This window comes from Rattus norvegicus, chromosome 1 (genome assembly GCF_036323735.1).
Source record: "Rattus norvegicus strain BN/NHsdMcwi chromosome 1, GRCr8, whole genome shotgun sequence".
Taxonomy (NCBI): Eukaryota; Metazoa; Chordata; class Mammalia; order Rodentia; family Muridae; genus Rattus; species Rattus norvegicus.
The window spans coordinates 57,914,135-57,933,622 of NC_086019.1; the positions used below are offsets into that span (position 1 = coordinate 57,914,135).

A 19,488-nucleotide genomic window follows, 5' to 3' on the forward strand; every position below is an offset into this window, starting at 1 on the left:
CTGTTGGTGATGCTTGTATCTACGGCTCCTTGTCTCTTCCTTTGGTTTTCTATATCCAGGGTTGTTTCCCTGTGTTCTTTCTTCATTGCTTCTATTTCCATTTTAATTTCTTCACCTGTTTGATTGTGTTTTCCTGGAATTCTTTCAAGGATTTATGTGGTGCCTCTCTATAGGCTTCTACTTGTTTATTTATGTTTTCCTCCGTTTCTCTAAGGGAGTTCTTTATGTCTTTCTTGAAGTCCTCCATCATCATGATCAAATGTGATTTTAAATCTAGATCTTGCTTTTCTGGTGTGTTTGGATATTCAGTGTTTGCTTTGGTGGGAGAATTGGGCTCCGATGATGCCATGTAGTCTTGGTTTCTGTTGCTTGGGTTCCTACACTTGCCTCTCGCCATCAGATTGTCTCTGGTGTTACTTTGTTCTGCTATTTCTGACAGTGGCTAGACCGTCCTATAGGCCTGTGTGTCAGGAGTGCTGTAGACCTGTTTTCCTGTTTTCTTTCAGCCAGTTATGGGAACAGAGTGTTCTGCTTTCGGGCGTGTAGTCTTTCCTGTCTACTGGTCTTCGGTTGTTCCTGTGGGCCTGTGTCCTGAGTCCACCAGGCAGGTTGCTTGGAGCAGAAAAGTTGGTCTTACCTGTGGTCCAGCGGCTCAAGTTTCTTGTGGGGGACTGCTTTTGAGTTCTCTGTGAGGGTAGCAACCAGGAGGGACTGTGCCACCTTTTCCGGGAGCCCCTGTGCACTGGGGTCCCAGATGGCGTTAGGTGTTTTTCTCTGGAGTCAGAAATGTGGGCAGAGTGTAGTCTCTTCTGGCTTCCCAGGCTTGTCTGCCTCTCTGAAGGTTTAGCTCTCCCTCCCATGGGATTTGGGTGCAGAGAACTGTTGATCAGGTCCCTTCAGGTCTGGGCGGTGTCTGGAGCTCAGGGGATCTGCAGCTCCAGTGCCCCTATCTTCCAGTTCCCAGAGGTGGTATACAGTTTCCTCTTGGTCCAGGGATGTGGGCAGGGGTGGGCAGTGTTGGTGGTCTCTCCCACTCTGCAGTCTCAGGAGTGCCCACCTGTCTGGCTGGTGAGCTCTCTCTCCCAAGGGGTTTGGGAGCAGTGAACTGCGGGGCTGGGATCAGAGAGGTTGGGACTCCAGCTAAAAACCAGAAGTGTCGGTCCCAGAGGAATTTTACCTCTCTGTGTCCTTAGACCACCAGGGAGGTGGCTTGGAGCAGAAAAGTTGGTCTTACCTGTGGTCCCACAGCTCAAGTTTGCTCATAGGGAGTTGCTTTTGAGCTCTCCATGAGGGCGGCAACCAGGAGGTTCTGCGCCGCCTTTTCTGGGAGCCCCCGAGCCACAGTCTTAAATAATAGCAAATATATCAAACTTGCCTAAAGCCACAAAACTTCCTCTGCAATTTTTATTTGCATCTTGGCCGTTGTCTCGCAGTCAGGTCCCTGTGGCCTGGTGCCCTCACACACTTCCATATCTTCTATTTCCTGCATTCCAGCCTCTCCTTTATTCACAAACATCCTGCCTTAGAACCTCACAGACCTTCACAACACTGGTGTGAGTAACCCTCCATGGGGATGCTTGCTGTCCTGCTGAGGGAGTCCTGCCAAGACTGCCCTCAAAGAGGGAGCTAGGGCACCTGGGCCTCTCCTCTGTCCAATTGGAGGCCAGCAGTTGGACAGTTTCACTCGTAGGGAGTAGCTCCCAGAAACTGGCCTCTTCTTATGCCTCAGGTCTCATTAGCCGGATATTGGAGACCTGATGTTCTCCTTGGGAGGAAGTTAAACCATGCCAACCCCTAAGATGGTTCTTCAAACCTGAATGATTTATTCTGAAAAGGAGCTCTACCTCCTTTTTTGTAGCATCCAATGCTATTTCTGTCCTTGCTTAGGCAGAGAATTCCTGCAGGGCCTTGGAGAAGCTGTGTGTGTGTGTATATGTGTGTCTGTATATGTGTCCCTCTGTGTACATATACGTGTGTGTACATGTATATATGTGTGTCTGTGTTTGTGTGTATCTATGTCTGTGTGTGTTTGCCTGTGACTGTATACGTGTATCTGAGTGTGTACATGTGTGTGTGTGTTTGTGTATATGTGCATACGTGTCTATGTCTATGTCTGTCTTAGTTAGGGTCTTATTGCTGTGAACAGACACCATGACCAATATAAGTTTTATAAAGGACAACATTTAATTGGGGCTGGCTTACAGGTTCAGAGGTTCAGTCCATTATCATCAAGGCAGGAGCATGGCAGCATCCAGGTAGGCATCGTGCAGGAGGAGCTGAGTTCTACAACTTCACCCAAAGAAAGCCAGGAACAGACTGAGCATCCCCAGGCAGCTAGGAGGAGGGTCTCCAAGCCCGCCCCCACAGTGACACACTTCCTCCAACAAGGCCACACCTTCTAATAGTACCACTCCCTGGGCCAAGCATATGCAAACCATCACATTCCACACCCCGGCCTCCATAGGCTTGTTTAAACACATGAGTCTATGGAGGCTATAACTAAACATAGTACAATAAGTACATTTAGTTCAACTTCCAAAGTCCCCATAGTCTATAGCAGTATCAACAATGTTAAAAGTCCAAAGTTCAAAGTCTCTTCCAAGATCCATCTAATAACTGTAATCCCCGAATTAAGACAGGCAATAGGCTGGGCAAACTTCAAACTACCATCTCCATGTCTGATGTCAGAGTGGTCTTCAGATTCCCATCTCCTTTTTCATCTTTGTTGACTGCAACAAACTTGTTTCTCCTGAGCTGGTTCCACTCCCTGTTAGCAGCTTTCCTCAGCAGATGGCCAGAGACTCTGGCTTCTTTAACATCTTTGGTTCTCCAGGCAGCTTCAATGTTACAGCTTGTTTCAATGTCTGGGATCCACACATAATCCTCCACAGGGCTGATTTCACTTCTCCAGCTCTGCCCTCTGCAGCAGTTTAACTTCAGGTTGATCCACACTACACTGTTAATGTTGTTCTTGGTGATCATCCCATGGTACTGGTGTCTCCAATACACTGGGGTCTTCCTTTATATCTAGGCTTCACCAATAACTTCTCCTAAGCCCTCTTCATGGTGCCAAGCCTCAACTCCTTTGCCTGGCCCCTTCAGTCCTGGGCCATCAGTTTTAACTGAGGGTGCACCTTCAGCAATGGCCTTCCATGGCCTCTCACAGTGCCAAGCCTCAGCTGCTTTTCATGACCCCTTCATGCCTTCAAAACCAGTACCACCTGGGTGACTCTTACACATTACCAAGTCCAGTCACAACAAAAGGTACAACCTTGGCATCTCTGGAACACAGCTCTCAAATAACACTTCCCAGAAGATTTCACCTCAGTGATACTGATCTCTTTCTTAGCTCCAGGTAACCAGCATCAATTGTCCCAGTGGTCTCCCTCTCCTCTTGAATATAAAGCCAGAGACGCATGGCTGAAGCTGCTGAGTTCTGCTGCTTGCAGGAGCTGGAACATGGCCCCCTTGTTCCATTACATTATCACTAGCTTCCTCTTTTCCAACTCCTTCACTGCCTAAGCTTAGCTGTCCTGGATCTTGCTCTGCATGTTGACTTTGAGTTTAGAGATCTGCATGCCTGTCTCCTGGGATTAAAGGTTTGTACTAAGTTGCCTGGAGCTAGTTTAGCTGGGTGGGATCTTGCCTTGAGGTTATCACTCCCTTAATTCAATTTAATATTCTCCAGCACAGGATTCAGCTCCATTTCACTTCCTGGTGTTCCTTTAATACTCAAACCATATATTTTATATTTTTCCTTTCTCAACTCCCCTTTTTTCATTAAACTGCTCTTCATGAGACTTAACCAGAGAATACAATCGATGATGGGCATTTCTGAGACTTCCTTTGTCAATGCAATTAATCTGAGTCTTTTTCACCTTAGCCTCAGGCTGACTCTTCAGACAAGAGCAAAAAACAGCCACATTCTTCACCAAAATACTGCAAAAGCAGTCTTTACAGCACATACAGAAATTCTTCTCTGAAATCTCTTAGGCAAGCCTGCATAATTCAAATCACTCTTAGTAAAAAAAAAAAAGACTTTTGCATTCCTACTAAAATAGCCCATTAAGCCCCATTTAAAGCATTCCACTGCTTTCCAAATCCAAAGTCCCAAAATCCACATTCTTCCAAACAAAAGGATGGTCAGGCCTATCACAGCAATGCCCCAGTCCCTGGTACCAACTTCTGTTTTAGTTAGGGTCTTAGTGCTGTGAACAGACACCATGACCAATGTAAGTTTTATAAAGGACAACATTTAATTGGGGCTGACTTACAGGTTCAGAGGTTGTCCATTATCATCAAGACAGGAGCATGGCAGCATTGCAGCCCCCAGGCAGGCATGGTGCAGGAGGAGCTGAGTTCTATATCTTCACCGGAAAGAAACCAGGAGCAGACTGAGCATCTTCAAGCAGCTAGGAGGAGGGTCTCCAAGCCCACCCCCACAGTGACACACTTCCTCCAACAAGGCCACACCTTCTAATAGTGCCACTCCGTGGGCCAAGAATATACAAACCATCACAGTGTCTCTGTGTGTACTTGTCTGTGTCTGTCTGTCTGTGTATGTGCTCCTTGCTTTGGAAACTGATCAGATACAAAGTGCACCCCAAAATGTAGGAGACCAAAGGTCTCTAATGTACCTAATTCACAGGCTGAGCTAACTCAAAGTCCAGCCTCCAGATAAACCTGCTGCCCTGGCCGGGTGGAGCTTGATCCTGTGAGGTATACTTCTGCAAACTATGTGCTGCCAGAGTCCCCATAAGTCAGAAGATGTCATCACGACTGCAGCACAGCTGTTCCTGAGAAAGAAATCCCTCCCCAGCTCTGAAAAAAAAAAAAAAAAAAAAAAGGAACCAAGAAATCCCTAGGTAATGACAGTTACCGCCTCATTAAGGCTGATGTCTGTCCCTGTCTGATATGGCCACTTTTGCTGGTCAATACTCATCTCAGCTGCCACTGCAGCAAGTGTGGTTCATGATGTCATGTGAGAACACTTTTAACACTCAGCCCCAATTTCGCTGGTCAACCTGGGCTTGAGTGGTGGCTGTGTGCTGAGATGGACCTAGTGTTAAGATATTGGGTCATGGGGGCTGGAGAGATGGCTCAGCGGTTAAGAGCATCCGACTGCTCTTCCAGAGGTCCTGAGTTCAATTCCCAGCAACCACATGGTGGCTCACAACCATCTATAAAGAGATCCAATGCCCTCTTCTGGTGTATCTGAAGACAGCTACAGTGTACTTATATATATAATAAAATGAATAAATCTTAAAAAAAAAAAAAAGATATTGGGTCACCTGCTACCTCTCTTCCTCCTAGGACCTGGGCTTTTCTCGGGGGTCAGTGAAAACATGAGATGATAAACAGCTACAAAGTACTTCATTGGCCATAGCAAGTCACATGACCAAACTCAAAGTGTGGGGCCAGGAAAAGGGGCAGGATCTGCTTCCCGTAGTTACCTGTGGACTGATGGAGGTTAGGCGTTTGAATAGATAGCAATAAACATATACATGCATGTGCATGAACACATTCACACACACACACACACACACACACACACACACCTGGGAGGCTGTAGCATCCCACTTAATGAACTAAAATGGAAAGCTGTCACACTCTGATGCACCTACACATGGCGCACCTACACTTTACTGTATTTTTTTTTTTTTTTTGGCTCTTTTTTTCAGAGCTGGGGACCGAACCCAGGGCCTTGCACTTCCTAGGCAAGCGCTCTACCACTGAGCTAAATCCCCAACCCTGCACCTACACTTTAGAGGACAGACTCAAATGGTACCTGGGAGAAGAGTAGATCAACAAACTCACACCCACGCCAGAGAATCATCTTCGAGTGAGAGAGGCCTCTAGGAAACGATGCAGCACCAGCAAAACCTTCCTAGGTGAGGCTGAGTCAGCTTGAGAACCTGAGGTCAGTCCCCAGAGCCACGTAAAGGGCCGCATCTGGTAGCACACACTTACAATCCCAGCAACAGGGAGATAGAGACAGACATCTATCTCCCTGGGGCTCACTGGCCAGCCAACTTAGCCTCCTTGATAATCCCCAGGTCCCAATGACAGACTCTGTCTCAAAAAGCAAGGTGGATGCCAAATGCAAGACAAAAATTCATACAGAAAAGCCCCACACACAATCATGCGCACACACACACATGCACACAGGTACACACACATTACACACACCTACTCACATAAATGCATGTATGCACACACAATCACATACACACATATGGACACATACACACACAGATATGCACACCTACACACAAACGTCCACATGCATGTGTACACAAACGTACACACATACACATGCACAGACATACACACAGACACACACTTATACACAAATATATGCACAAACACACAGCACAAACACACACACCTATACACAAACACATGCACACACACACACACACACACACACACACACACACACACACAATCCACTCTCCTTTCTTCTTGGAACTGCAAAAGGTACTTAGTTATGTTCCTTATGTGAGAAAGTAAATTTGCTCCAAGCCTTCTAACTTCATAAACCAATGTCTCCGTAGACTGCTGTCGCTGTTTGTTTTAAATGCTGGTGCTCACATTAGGCAAAGTCACTTTAAGTGACCATTCTTCAATGGCCTGAACAGAGACGTTCAGAGATCAAGCTGAGAGACGAGGGGGCTAATCCAATTACCAAATGATACTTGGTGTGCCGTATGGCCTCTCTGTGCCCTTCCCCTTCTTCTCCTGGAAGGGATCGAATGAGGCCATCTACTCTAACCAAATGTAACACAACGTCAGAGCTAATAGCTGTTATCACGACCATTAGACCACTCTGCAATGAAACTTTCACCAGTTCCCTTTATTGTTTTATGTATTGTTTTAGCTAATTGTGGGAAGCCTAGTGTAACCCAATCAAGCAAATGTACTGAATCAAAGCTGCCCAGATATTTTAAATGATGCTTTCTCACAATGTCCTCCAGCGAGTTATATATTCTGTCGGAAACGAGAGTACCGTGAAGCATATGTTAGTTACGCTAGAATTAATTGGCACTGAAATAGGTCCTGTGCAGCTGGGGTAAGACATGAGCTCACAGAGCCGTGACACACACACACACACACACACACACACACACACACACACACACGGCCATCTGTACACCCACCATAGGGTGCAGAAACTGTTAGAGGTAAGCACTGCTCTAACAGCAAGAGTGAAAATGGAGAAAGGATGAACAACTGGGGGAAGAAGGAAGGAAGGAGGGAGATGAGGGAAGGGAAGGAGGAGACAGGAAAGAAGGGGGAGGGGAAAAGGGAGGGACCACTGCTGCTCTAGATTGTTATTGGGACAGTCAGCAGACAGCAGAGGCTTTCTGTGGTTTTCAGCAACTGAAATTAAATAAAACACTTAAGGTGTGAAAAAAAAAGATTCCTTATAGGAACAGGTGACCTTGGGCACTTGCCAGAGAGGATGTGTCTGTAAGTGCTCCAGCAGACAGAAGAGCCAAGGAGACAGAGTTCCTGCAGCCAAGACATATGCAGAGCAGAGCCTCCCACCATCAATGTGGCCTGTGTGGAGAGGAGACCCCAAGAAGAACAAGGCCAATGAGTTCAGAGAGAGAAAACACTGTGTGTGTGTGTGTGTGTGTGTGTGTGTGTGTGTGTGTGTGTGTGTGTATTTCCTAACTGACCCATGACTGCAGAACGTTCCTCAGAAGCCATTTCTACAGTGTATAATTCCATCAATCCTTTGAGTTTACCTGGGAATAACTCAGTATAGGGCAAGGCCTCTTGTTCTCAAGTCCACTTGTTCCCAAGAAACAGGAGGTCCAGAATAGCAAGGAGTGAGAGTGTGTGTGTTTCTGTTTACATATATTTGCTCCCACTAATAACAGGTTACAGTGTAGCAGGTGCCTGCCTGCTCCAGATGGATGAGGCCCCAAGTTGAATGACAAAGAGTACACCGACTGACACCCCAGTCACAACAATATGGGTAGGTGCTTAATATGGACGGAGACAATTAGTGACACCGTGCAACATCCGCTTAAAATAGTCTCACACAGGCTCACATAAAAACAAGAGCAGCTTGCCAGGCAGATGAGCTGTGCGGTGTGCAAGAGGTAATCAGAACTCCTTTCTCATTCTCTGGGTGCTATGGAAGTCCTCCTGTCTCCCAGAAATGCTGAAGCAAAGACAGAGGATTCTACTTTGAGATGAACAGCTACTAAGTAAGCTGGGTAACACCCTTACACTTCCATACATAGCACCCTCTTCTGACTTTATAGGCCCCAGACACGACGTGGCACATGTACCAAAATGCAGGCCGAGCACTCATACACATAAAAAATCTAAATAATTTATTTTTTTAATAATTGGGAATTAAACTACACAGGGATCAAGGAATGACAACATAAATTGTTTTCGAATGTTTCAAATCTACCTAACATTTCAGGAACTCCCAGGACACTTCAGAGGGACATCGTCCAAATGTCATACACTCCGAAAGTTTACATGACCCCAGAGAGTCCCCAAGCTTACCTGAGGGGAAGAGGGGCGTAGGCCTGAATTGACAAAGTGTCACAGATCCCAGTGGCCTGACCACCCTACTCCATGTGTGTGGCAGCTGGCCCTCACAAGCTCACAAAGGCTATGCGTTATCTTCCAGGGGATTTTTCTTTTTCGTTTTAATTGAAAATAAAATTTTTATGCAATATATTCTAATTATGGCTTTCTGCCGCCTAACATGATCTCACCTATGAAATTCCACGGAACTATCAAAACTGCAGTGTGTTTCCTCTGATGGCACTGGTGGTGTCTTAAGGTTATCACTGCTGTCATGAAACACCATGACCCAAAGCAAGTTGAGAAGGAAAGAATTTATTTGGGTTACATATTTGGAATCAGTCCATTGAGGGAAGCCAAGGCAATAACTCAAAACAGAGTAGGAACCTGGAGGCAGGAGCTGATGTAGAGTTTGCTCACCATGGCTTGCTCAGCCTGCTTTCTTATACAACCCAGGACCACCAGCCCAAGAGTGACCCCGCCCACAAAGGGTTGAGCCCTCCCCCATCAATAACTAAGAAGCTGTTCCACAGACTTGCCCACAGTCCTGCATTTTCTCAGCTGAGGCTCCCTCCTGCCTGCCCCTCTAGCTTCTGCCAATTTGACACAAAGCCAGGCAACATAGTTGTGTGAGATAATGGAGAGACATCGAAGCAGATCACATCAGGTTGATGGTAGAGTCGTCCGGGTGGGAGTGGGAGCTGGGGGCGGGGCAGGACAGAAGTAGGTTGGGAAAAGGTTCCAGGTCAACAAGGAGCTTTGGCGCACCCACCCACCTCCACCCCAGAGCTGCCTACAGAGAATAAAAGCTTGGCTGATTTCCCTGATTGTCTCATTGCGAATCCACCTGCACCGGAGGATAGACGAAGAGTACTGTCTATTTATCAATTGTTTGCTTGGCCCCTTCCTGACAGAAAGACTTACTCTAAGTAAACAAAAACGGGCAGGCACGTCTTTCTGCTTTGAGAGCCAGTTCTTAAATGTTTGCTCCTGCAGGATCCACGCCTTCTCCCCTCCTCCCTCCCCTTCCCCCACACTGTCTTCCTGGCTAATCTAAAAATAAATTTCCGGGTACCAGGGCAGGGAGTAACCCGAGCCCAGTTTCGAGGATGGGGTGAAGGAACCATTGTCTGGCGTTGGACATCTTCCAGACAGAAACAGACCTGTCTCGCTCTCCTTGATGCTCCTCGGCTGGACAGATCACAGGCTGTGTAGTAACAAGGGAAAGGGAATGTTAGATGGCCCATGGCTGTGTGGGAGAAGGCCCCAGCAAGGACAGTGTGTTTCTTTAATCAGCAGCCACTATGTGAGCAGCCAGGCCGTCTTTTGAAGTGGACACCACAGGAAACCACTCCTCACAGCAGGGCCAGCCCAGGGCTGACAGACAGCATCAGTGGAATCTCCCAGGGCCAGTTTGTGAGCTGCCTGAGAGCCAGTTTTATTTCTGGGTTTCCAACAAAAACTGTATTATCCAGTTATTGTTTTTCACCATATTTACTCTCCAAATTCCAGACCCAGTCTGTTTCAAAAAGAAAGTCATTTCAGGGTGCGGAGCTGACACTGCAGAGGACAGGCAGGTGAAGTCAGAGAACGTGTTTTGATGCTAAGGTGTACTATCCAGATCACAAAGCCCAGATAGAAAGAAGGTTCTGGGGGGAATTCCAGAAAAGCTCCAAAACACAGTGACTCTTCACCCTGGCAGAAGGTGGACACCTCCCAAGATACCCTTTGATGCAGCCCTGTATGGGATCAAGTTTTTTTTTTTTTTTAAATTCGTGTAAAACCATATAAACATATAATATAATATATAACTGTACATATGAAACAATGCTATAACAGAATGATTTGATGCAGATTAGCAGAAGAGAAACAGCAAATGTTCAGGTTACAAAGACCCTACCCCTAGGACAAATTCTTCTTTAAACATCAGTCTTTTTAAGTAGGTCAGTGGAACCAGTGTGCTCTGTCATTAGTTATGTTTAAGTCCTACTGCACTAAGGGCGAAAGGGGGAAAAAGAACAATCGATTTTCATGATGCTACCTCACACACACCACACCACAGTGTTACCTCACACATGCAGCACACACCACACACCCCAGTGCTGACACACACACTCCAGCATCATAGAGAGGCTTCACCTATATTCCCTGCATAAGGCTGGCTTCTGGCAGCCGTATTACCAGGTTCATGGATCCCCCGGGCATCTGGGTCTTATTCTGGATGAGCTGCAGCTCTGAGATGGGTCCGTGTAACCTCACCTCAGCAGCTCAGGCCCTCTTAGCTTCACCTCCTCAAACTCAAATCAGCGTGCACTCCAAGCATTATCTTAGCAGGGAGGAGGGAGCCATGGTCTGATAGACAGGCATCTGTTTCCTTCTTCCCAGCTCCCTGCTTTTCAACAGCTTCTGTCTTCTCTCTGCAGCCTGGAGGGAGGCAGTCCCAGTTCTGGCTGTCACCCAGACTCTTACTGTCCTTGAGGACATTGGTGGATGTGACTGAGCTGGAAAGCCTCTTTGCACGTGTGCAGGGAAAGGGGAAAATCTGTTCACTCTGAAATTTAACACAGTAAACGGAGAAAGGCATGCTGGGAGGAAAAAAAAGGCAGGCTCACATAAAGAATCGAGACTGTGGTCCTCTGTCCAGCCCCATTCAGAAATGGCAGAGCCCTGTTTCTGCAGGGGAGGGGAGTGTGGGCACAAGAAACCTTCAGGGAAGTAGACCACAGTTAGGTTTGGGAGAACTCAGTGGACCCAGAGAACAACCAGTTCTATGACAAGGTCTGTTAGGCTAGCCGCCTGACTAACAGTGTAGAGTGCACTCTTGGGAGTCCTGGATGGGTATGGAGGCAGAGATGGTGTTTGGCAGGCCTAGTTACCTCTTAGTAGGTGTTCAGTTATGGACCACTGTGTTTGTGACAGAAGGCATGGAAGTGTGCCTAGGTGGTCCGGCTCCAGCAGGAAACAGAGCTCAGCCAGAAGTCTCACTCCGTGCCTCCATGTTCTGTTTGTTTCAGCTTGATCCAATTGTTGAGCATGAGAAAACATCCCCTGCTTGGGGGGAGGGGGGATCCTGGGTGACATTGTTCTCTGAGTCCCACATGTTGAACAACTACAATGGTACGCTCTCCTTTTTCTTCTGAACATTGTTAGCAGGTTTTGATTGGTTGGTTCAGTTTGGTCCTTTTATTTTTAGGGTGGAGTAAAAACAACCCAGGCACACAGGCACCGTGATACAAATCAGGAGCAGTGTGACACAATCAGAAACAACGCAGCACCTTGCATCTGTTGCCCAATGTCGTGATTCCACGATACCGTGAAAAACTCACCCTTATGCATACGGGTGAGATGGCTGTGGTTGGAGTTACTCAATGGCTTCAGGATGTGGCGGCGTTACATGGGAGGGACAAGCTGAGGAGAGGGATGGTGGCTTGTCTCCTCTAGGGAAGGCTCTACAGACGGGGAGTGGGAGGGGAGGGGCGCGGAAGCTCCACCCCTTCCTAGTCTACACCCTAGTGCACTTCTCCAAACCCTCTTTAACCCGTGCCGATTATGTCTTGCCGATTTCCCTGATCTGCTCCAGGAAAGAAGCAGAAGGCAGTGAAGAGGTGGTGAGGCCACAGCTAGTTCATCTGTACGGGTCACTGCTAGGAACCGCCATTGCTTGCACCCTCGACCTGCAGCATCTGATGCTGCCTCCAGGGAGCCAGGGCTAAAACTGAATTAACATACCAGCTGAACTGGCATCTGAGGGAGAGTCAGGCCACCGGCTACGGGCTACGGGTATAAGATTGTTTTCTCCTGTCTGCCTGCTCCAAAGCCTATTCAGGAGGGCATTGCCCTTCGCTGTGAAAACACATCACGTTGTGTCGCAGTGCTCTGGCATTTGGGAGCACCCCTCAGGGTATAATGCTCCCCCAACTCCTCTTCTGGGCCTCCAGGGCACTTGCAAGCACAGACAACCATTTCCATGATGCTTTGTCCTGTCTAGACTGCAATCACTGGAGACAGCTGAGAAAATGAAGATGGCCAGGACATATTTTACAAAGTTTGAGGTAGTGTTGGGATATTAAAATCCCACATCCATACAAGCGGAGTTTTGTTCAGCCTGAAGAACAGAGGAAGCCACCAAGGCATGACACCGTGGGGAAGGGGAGGGGAGGGTTGCAGACATGACAGGGCGTGAAGTAATGAAGTCACAGCAGAGCAATTCCCAGTGGTGACTCCTGAAATGAGTTCCCAAAAACAGAAAGGGACTGTGGGGGCCAGGGTTGGGAGGTGGGTGGAGTCGGGGAAGGGGAAGCCACTGTTTTGTGGGTACAGTCTCACTTTGGGGAACTGGAAAATCCCTGAAACTAGGCAGTTGGTGATATCAGCTGCCTGGTGAGCATGCTTCCTGCCACCAGGCTGCATATTTCAATCGCTACATGATAGTATTTTATCACACTGTCCTCACTCTTATCCTCTGTCTGACCAGCATGAGTTCTGCCTCACCACCAAACTTTTGTCTATTCAAAGTGGATAAGGGAAGGTGGCAAGACACAGGCAACCTTCCTGACAACCCCAGACCCTCAAAGGTGATCGTCTACAGAATCTGCCCATGTTCCAGGCAGTTCCATCTGCAAGCCCCCTAGCCTCAGGAGTAATACTTTCTGTATGAAGGGCCTTTCCTTCCACTCATTGTCCCAGTGACCTCTGGGATTCCTTGAAGTGGCCTTGTATCCTGCATCCAGGGACACCACCCCGTGTCCATGGCAGTGTTCTTGTGGCACTTGGTGAAATGTCTGATGGTAAACAGAGGTGTGTTGTAAAAGATTCTGGATCTTGGTCTGGAGAGATGGCTTAGCAGTTAAGAACACTGACTGCTCTTGCAGGGGTCCTGAGTTCAAGTCCTAGCAACCACATGGTGGCTCACAACCATATGTAATGGAATCCAGTGCCCTTTTCTGATGTGTCTAAAGAGAGACAGTGTACTCAAACAAACAAACAAATCTGAATCTTATCACCATAATGGATTTGAGGAGACAGAGAGATTGGTCTTGATTTAAATAATATCCAGCATGCATGTGAACCAAAATCTCTCATAGAACTCATTGATTTGTAGGATAGAAGGGAGAGAGAGGCACAGGAAGAAGTAATGGCATCTGGCTTTTTTCATAGCATCTTGCTCCTTCCCATGAGCCTCTTTGAGTATACACCCAAGGCGTTAGGACTCAGTCCAGCCATAGGGCACTTGTGTCTACTTAGGAGTCCAGGAGGCTGGACAAGCCCAGCCTGGGGTAGGTGCCTGTTTACTATGAAGGTAATTTTTCCCATCAGCTCTGCTGGTTAGCAGAGCCTGTTCATCTGCCCCATCACCCTCAGGTGCTTTTTCCACAACCAGCCACCTCTGCCCTCATGCCCCAAGATGTGCCAGGCAACAGCAGATAATTTTCTTTCACTTGAGTTTCTGGGTCAAGCAAGCTTTGTCACTTCAAAGTCAGTAAGAAAAGGTGGCAAGATGCAGCCAACCTGCAGCAGCCGGTTCTGACAAGGCCCTTCGGTCTCACACGTTCCTGAACTTTTTTTTTTTTTTTGCTACTTCAGAGGCTCAGCTGTCAAAAGAAGGTTGCACTTCAGTCAGTCTGGCCATTAACTGCCTCCCTCAATTTCTTACCTCCCACCGAGAGGCCTGACTGGGGAAAGGACTCAGTCAGTCTGACTGACTTCCTCTCTGGTCGGCAGTGGTGTCTCATGCTGGCAGGACCACTGCAGTGTGGACTGGGAACATGTGATAGAGGTGAACACTGACTTTCAGGAGCTGCATAGCTGCAGACAGGAGCACACGCATATGGAGACCACAGCCCGGGGACCCTGGGATATGATGAAGACTACATACTGACGGCAGTCCTCCCCCAAGAGCTGACCCAAACACGGCAGAACCTAAGTGAGTCCAGTTCTAGCCGAGTCCCACCCACCCAAGCTTTCACCCAACGGGTCACATGACCACAGGACTGTCTCACAAAGCAGACTGCTTTCCTGGGGTGTGTCTTCCAAATGTGGCTCGGTTTTGAAGGAAGTATGTCTAGAGTAGTGTGTTGGTGATAGTAAGATGACCGAGATCGGCCTGAAAGAGTCAGGGCTGGGATGTACCAAGAACAGGCTCAAACCTGAGCAGAAAAGCTCAGCGGCCCCACAATCCAAGGCTCCTAGGAGCAGCGGACCATTTCCCCTGCAGATGACCCTGATCCTGATCTCTCTGCAGCTGAGGTGGGGCAAAAGATCTGCGGAGAACTTCCTTCTCCACGTGCCAGTGCCCTGATTATATAGCAAGGATTAGGTGAGGAGTACTTTGGAAGAGAAGGAGGCACTGGGAGTTGTCATTCTCCAAGGCGATTTCTTCTGCCTGGACCAAGCCTATAAACCAAAGTGCCAGCCCTGCCATGGGCAAGGAGGAAGCAGAGACATATGTAGACCCCCCAAGCCAATCTGCTCCTGTGTTTCTTTGGCATTGTGTCTTGCAGGGACCCATCTGAGCTATGTGTGGGGCCAGGAAGCTGGCCCAAGAATGTTGTCCATGCACGAAGTAGATACTGCTGTTCTCAACCTTCCTCTACATGATTGGATTTTGGTTCATGTAACTGTGAATGTGGCCTCTCATTCAGACTCTGAGGAACATGAAGTAAACCATGGGCCAAAGGCTAAGGAGGCTGGCCTTGAACCTATCTCTTTGAGAGGATACATGGTCACTCGCCTCGGTGACCTGTGTGCTTGCCAGACCTGGATTTTTTCACCCTGAGCTTCTTTTGCCTGGGGGACAATATAAGTCTAGATACCTCCCTAGCTTGAGCACAACAGATGCACAGAGTATTAGGACAAGCCTCCACTCCTCCAATCCCAGAGGATGCCCTTTCTGACAGAGAGTGACTCAAGTATTCTTGTGTTATGGGAGACACTCACAAAGCTTTACATAGAGGCCATCAGGATAAGACTCCCCCCAGGACAGCCTAGAACGTGGATTCCTGCCTGTTTCTTTTCCTGTGTGCTGTTTACCTATTCTACTCTAAAGGGCCAAACAGGATTGCTCAGAGCCCCTGGGCTCTTGGCTCAAGCTCACAGTTCCTGTGGCTTCTTGTGAGGAATGTATGTGTAGGGGATGCTGGCCAGCCCAGAGGCTGAGAGAGTTCTGTTAGCTTGTGTCTTATTCAGGGTTTCTATTCCTGAGCAAACATCATGACCAAGAAGCAAGTTGGGGAGGAAAGGGTTGATTCAGCTTACACTTCCACATTGCTGTTCATCACCAAAGGAAGTCAGGACTGGAACTCACGCAGGGCAGGAAGCAGGAGCTGATGCAGAGGCCATGGAGGGATCTTACTGGCTTGCTTTCCCTGGCTTGCTCAGCCTGCTCTCTTATAGAACTCAAGACCACCAGCCCAGGGACAGCACCACCTACAATGGGCTGGGTCCTCCCACCTTGATCACTAGTTGAGAAAATGCCTCACTGCTGATTCTCATGGAGGCATTTCCTCAACTGAGGCTCCTTTCTCTATGATAACTCCAGCTGTGTCAGGTTGACACACAAAACCAACCAGTACAGCTTGGTAAACTCCAGGGGATGTCCTCATGGCTGAGGTCACAGCCCTGCAACTCTCCTCAGCTGCTCAGGACACCCTCTGGAGAACATCACCTGAGCACTTAGGCTCCTAGGATGGGGTTTGCCCACTGGGTCCTAGGTGTTCATTCTCAGTGCTCCTACAGGAAGTGACCAAAGGAGAGAGAGGGCAAGAATGATTCCAGGCAGGCATGAGGGTGGCCCAGTCATCCTGGACACAGTGACCTCACAAAGCAACCCAACCTCTAGGTCTCACACACTTCCTTTTCCCTGCAGTCAGCTGAGGTGTGATGTTTGCTCCCCTCCAGGGTCTCCCTCAGGGATCCAGACACCTACCAGTTCCCAGGGAGATTCATCAGGTTGCTTCCTCAAGGCAGGAGCACTCCTGCTTTGTGGAGCTGAGAAGTGCCTGCACTGTCTAGAGGGTGAGGGGCAAGGCAGCATTCAGGCTACTGTCCTGTTCTGAATTAAACACTAATAAGATCCAAATGTGTGCTCTGATGAGTCAGTGATTCCATGTGAACATCAGGCCTTTTGAATACCTCCTGGGAGTAGGGCAAAGGCCAGGCAGCCGAGGGCTGCCCTCCACTTTCCCCTTTATATCTGTGTGGAGTTAAATGCTTGGCGTAGAGAGTAAGCATTTCAGATCCCAGGCACCACACTCAGTTTGTCAGTAAAGCAGTCAGCAACACGCTGACAATGTCATTGTCTCTCTCTCCACCTCAGCTCTGAGTGAGACTTCCACACATTGTCTCATTCAGAAACAGAACAAAACCATTTTCTCTTGATTCAGGAGAACATGGGCTTAAAGTGAGAGCCTGAGCTTAAAGTGCTGATCATGAAAGTGGGGCCGTTGTACAGAGTTATAGGAGATTCAGTACCAATGTGGTCCAGAGCCAGGAGGCCGGTGTCCAGCATGGCCCAGGGAGGGAGCTAGTTAAGACTCACTAAGCATGAACAAGCCGTCGGGATGACTGACCTGTGCATACAGTGTCTGCTCAGTGGTTCTCTGAGGCTCCTAGACCTTAGATCTGATGTTCGGTATTGATGGGACCAGATGCTCATGAGAGGAATTTTTTATTATGTGAGCTAAATAAACTGCAGGCCAGTAGGAGGGCATAAATAGTAGGATGAGACGAAGCTTCAGATTTGAGGAAGGAAAAATATCAGACTCTTGAAGACTAGGATTCTAGCAAATAACGAGAAGAGAGAAGACAGCATACTGTCTCCTCCAGCCAGTCTTCCTCCTTTAGGTATGCATTAGGAAGCCCTCTGGGTACACCTTGTACTCATCAGGAGGGGGCCGTGAATGGGACAAAGGACTTGCTTTCCAGGAGGCTTGCTCTAGAGCTGACATTCACAGAGCATTGCACTTTGCCTGCAGCCCTGCCATAAGTCCTTTGCTTAGAGCACTTCTGTTAATCCTAGAAGTACACAGCAAGTGGTGTACAGCCATGCTGGCGAAGGATGAACCCTGGCATAGGCTCTCAGATCCATCATGGGCTGAAGCTTCATCCCAGGGGAATGGATCCAACCTTGGTGTCCTCACCCTTTCCCAACCACCTACGGTGAACACTCCACCCATTTTCCCATATAAGGTGGCTTGTTGATCATAGTCAAAATGTCCCCAGAGCTGAAGCATCCTGGAAAAGCTCCCTAGGGAAGACTCTAGGGAAGGTGCCAGTGGATTAAGTTCTTCCCCACCATGGCTGTTTTGCATCGTGTGGCCAAGGGTTTGTGTGATGCTATGTTGTGATGTGTTTTGTCATGGGACAGCATGATGCAATGGGAGGGCCCATGGTGACAGTCTACTATAAAATGAAATTTATTTGAGGGCATGAGAAGGGGGGTTGAGAAGAGAGTAGAGGCAGAAAAAGAGGAGAGAGAGAGAGAGAGAGAGAGAGAGAGAGAGAGAGAGAGAGAGACCACCTGGGACTATATGAAGAGATGGGGTGGGGGTAGTGGGCAGAGAGGGAAGGAAAGAGAGAGGCCAGAGAGAGGATGAGAGAGGCCAAACAGTCCTGTTAGAACAAGCCAGGCTCCTTACCTGACTGTTGCTAGGTAATTGTTGGGCAGAGCCTAAAAGAAATGCTAACACCTAGTTCTGGCCCTGCCACACTCAGATTTAGGAGGGGCTTCCCAACACTCCAGTAGGGTTATATATTCATTTGGAAGCTCTGTAGCTGGGGAAGTTGCTCCTCATTGTAAATACCATGTTTCCCTAGATCTTCTCTGGACCCCTCCTCAGTCACTGCAAAGTCTTTGCTTGGCTCTCCCGGAAGACACCACTTGTCTCCAATGCTGGAATTCTGTGGACGCTTGTCTGCAGTTTCACATGTATTTCTCCAAACGCACAGCACATATCTCCTCCTGTTAAGATATCAGAGTTCCTTGTAGTCTGGCAAGGCCTGTAGAGGATTGAACTCCGTTGCAGAAGGTCTGAACTTGTTTCACACTGAGCTCAGAAGGTGGTGAGCCAGCCAGGCATCAGATGCGCGTGTACACTTGACTGAAGATTTCATCCTAGGCAGCCTTACACAACTCACACAATAGTGGCCACAACCTCTGGGATAGGCTGCTCACAGAGAAGACGAAAGATCCTGAATAATGTGTGTGTGTGTGTGTGTGTGTGTGTGTGTGTGTGTGTGTGTGTGTGTGTGTAGGTATTGGTGTGTGTATACATATGCATAGAGGCTAGAGGTCAACCTTAGGTCTCGTTCTTCAGGGGACGTTTATTGAGGTCTCACTGGCCTAGGGCTCCCTGATTAGACTGGCTGTCCAGGAAACCCCAGGTATCTGCCTGACTATCTGCACCTCGCAAGTGCTGGGGTTACAGGCACACAGCACCACACCCAGCTTTTACACAGGTGCTTGGGGTCAAACTCAGGCCTTCATACTTGCACATCAAGCACTTTACAGACTGAACTATGTCCGGAGTCCCGTGATGTGTTACTCTCTGCTGATCCTGGGTGTTCTCTGTCATACTCTAATGTTTCTGGGGGAAGAGGGCCTCTCATACACAGTGGAAGGGTTTGGGTTTTGTTTCCCTAAAAAGGAATTATTTAATCAGGGCACACCTTGCATCTATGATGGGAGGGTGTTGATAGTAACAGTGTAGCAAGACAAAGACTCCACCTGAGATCCCTCTCAAGATTGACGGTCCTTAGAATTGGCCACACCCAAAAGCTGTGCATCTTTCATCAGTAAAAGATCTTCGTGGCTTCCTTCCTTGAGTTTCTGCTTACAGAGTCCCAGGGGGTTGCTGTGGGATTCCCAGTCCCCGCTCTTGAAGGATGAGAAAAGCCAGGTAGACAGATCCCTATAGCCCCCGCCACCTATGTTCC

At 48.2% G+C, this 19,488-nt stretch overlaps 1 long non-coding RNA gene across 1 annotated transcript; it reads right to left on the reverse strand.

Moving 5' to 3' along the window:
- Positions 1 to 5,530: 5,530 nt before the first annotated feature.
- On the reverse strand, positions 5,531 to 10,986 carry LOC134485007 (uncharacterized). Its single transcript, XR_010062908.1, has 2 exons — positions 9,720 to 10,986; positions 5,531 to 9,257 (listed from the first exon to the last, which is right to left on the reverse strand). It is a non-coding gene; the product is annotated as an uncharacterized LOC134485007 (long non-coding RNA).
- Between the last annotated feature and the right edge of the window lie 8,502 nt (positions 10,987 to 19,488).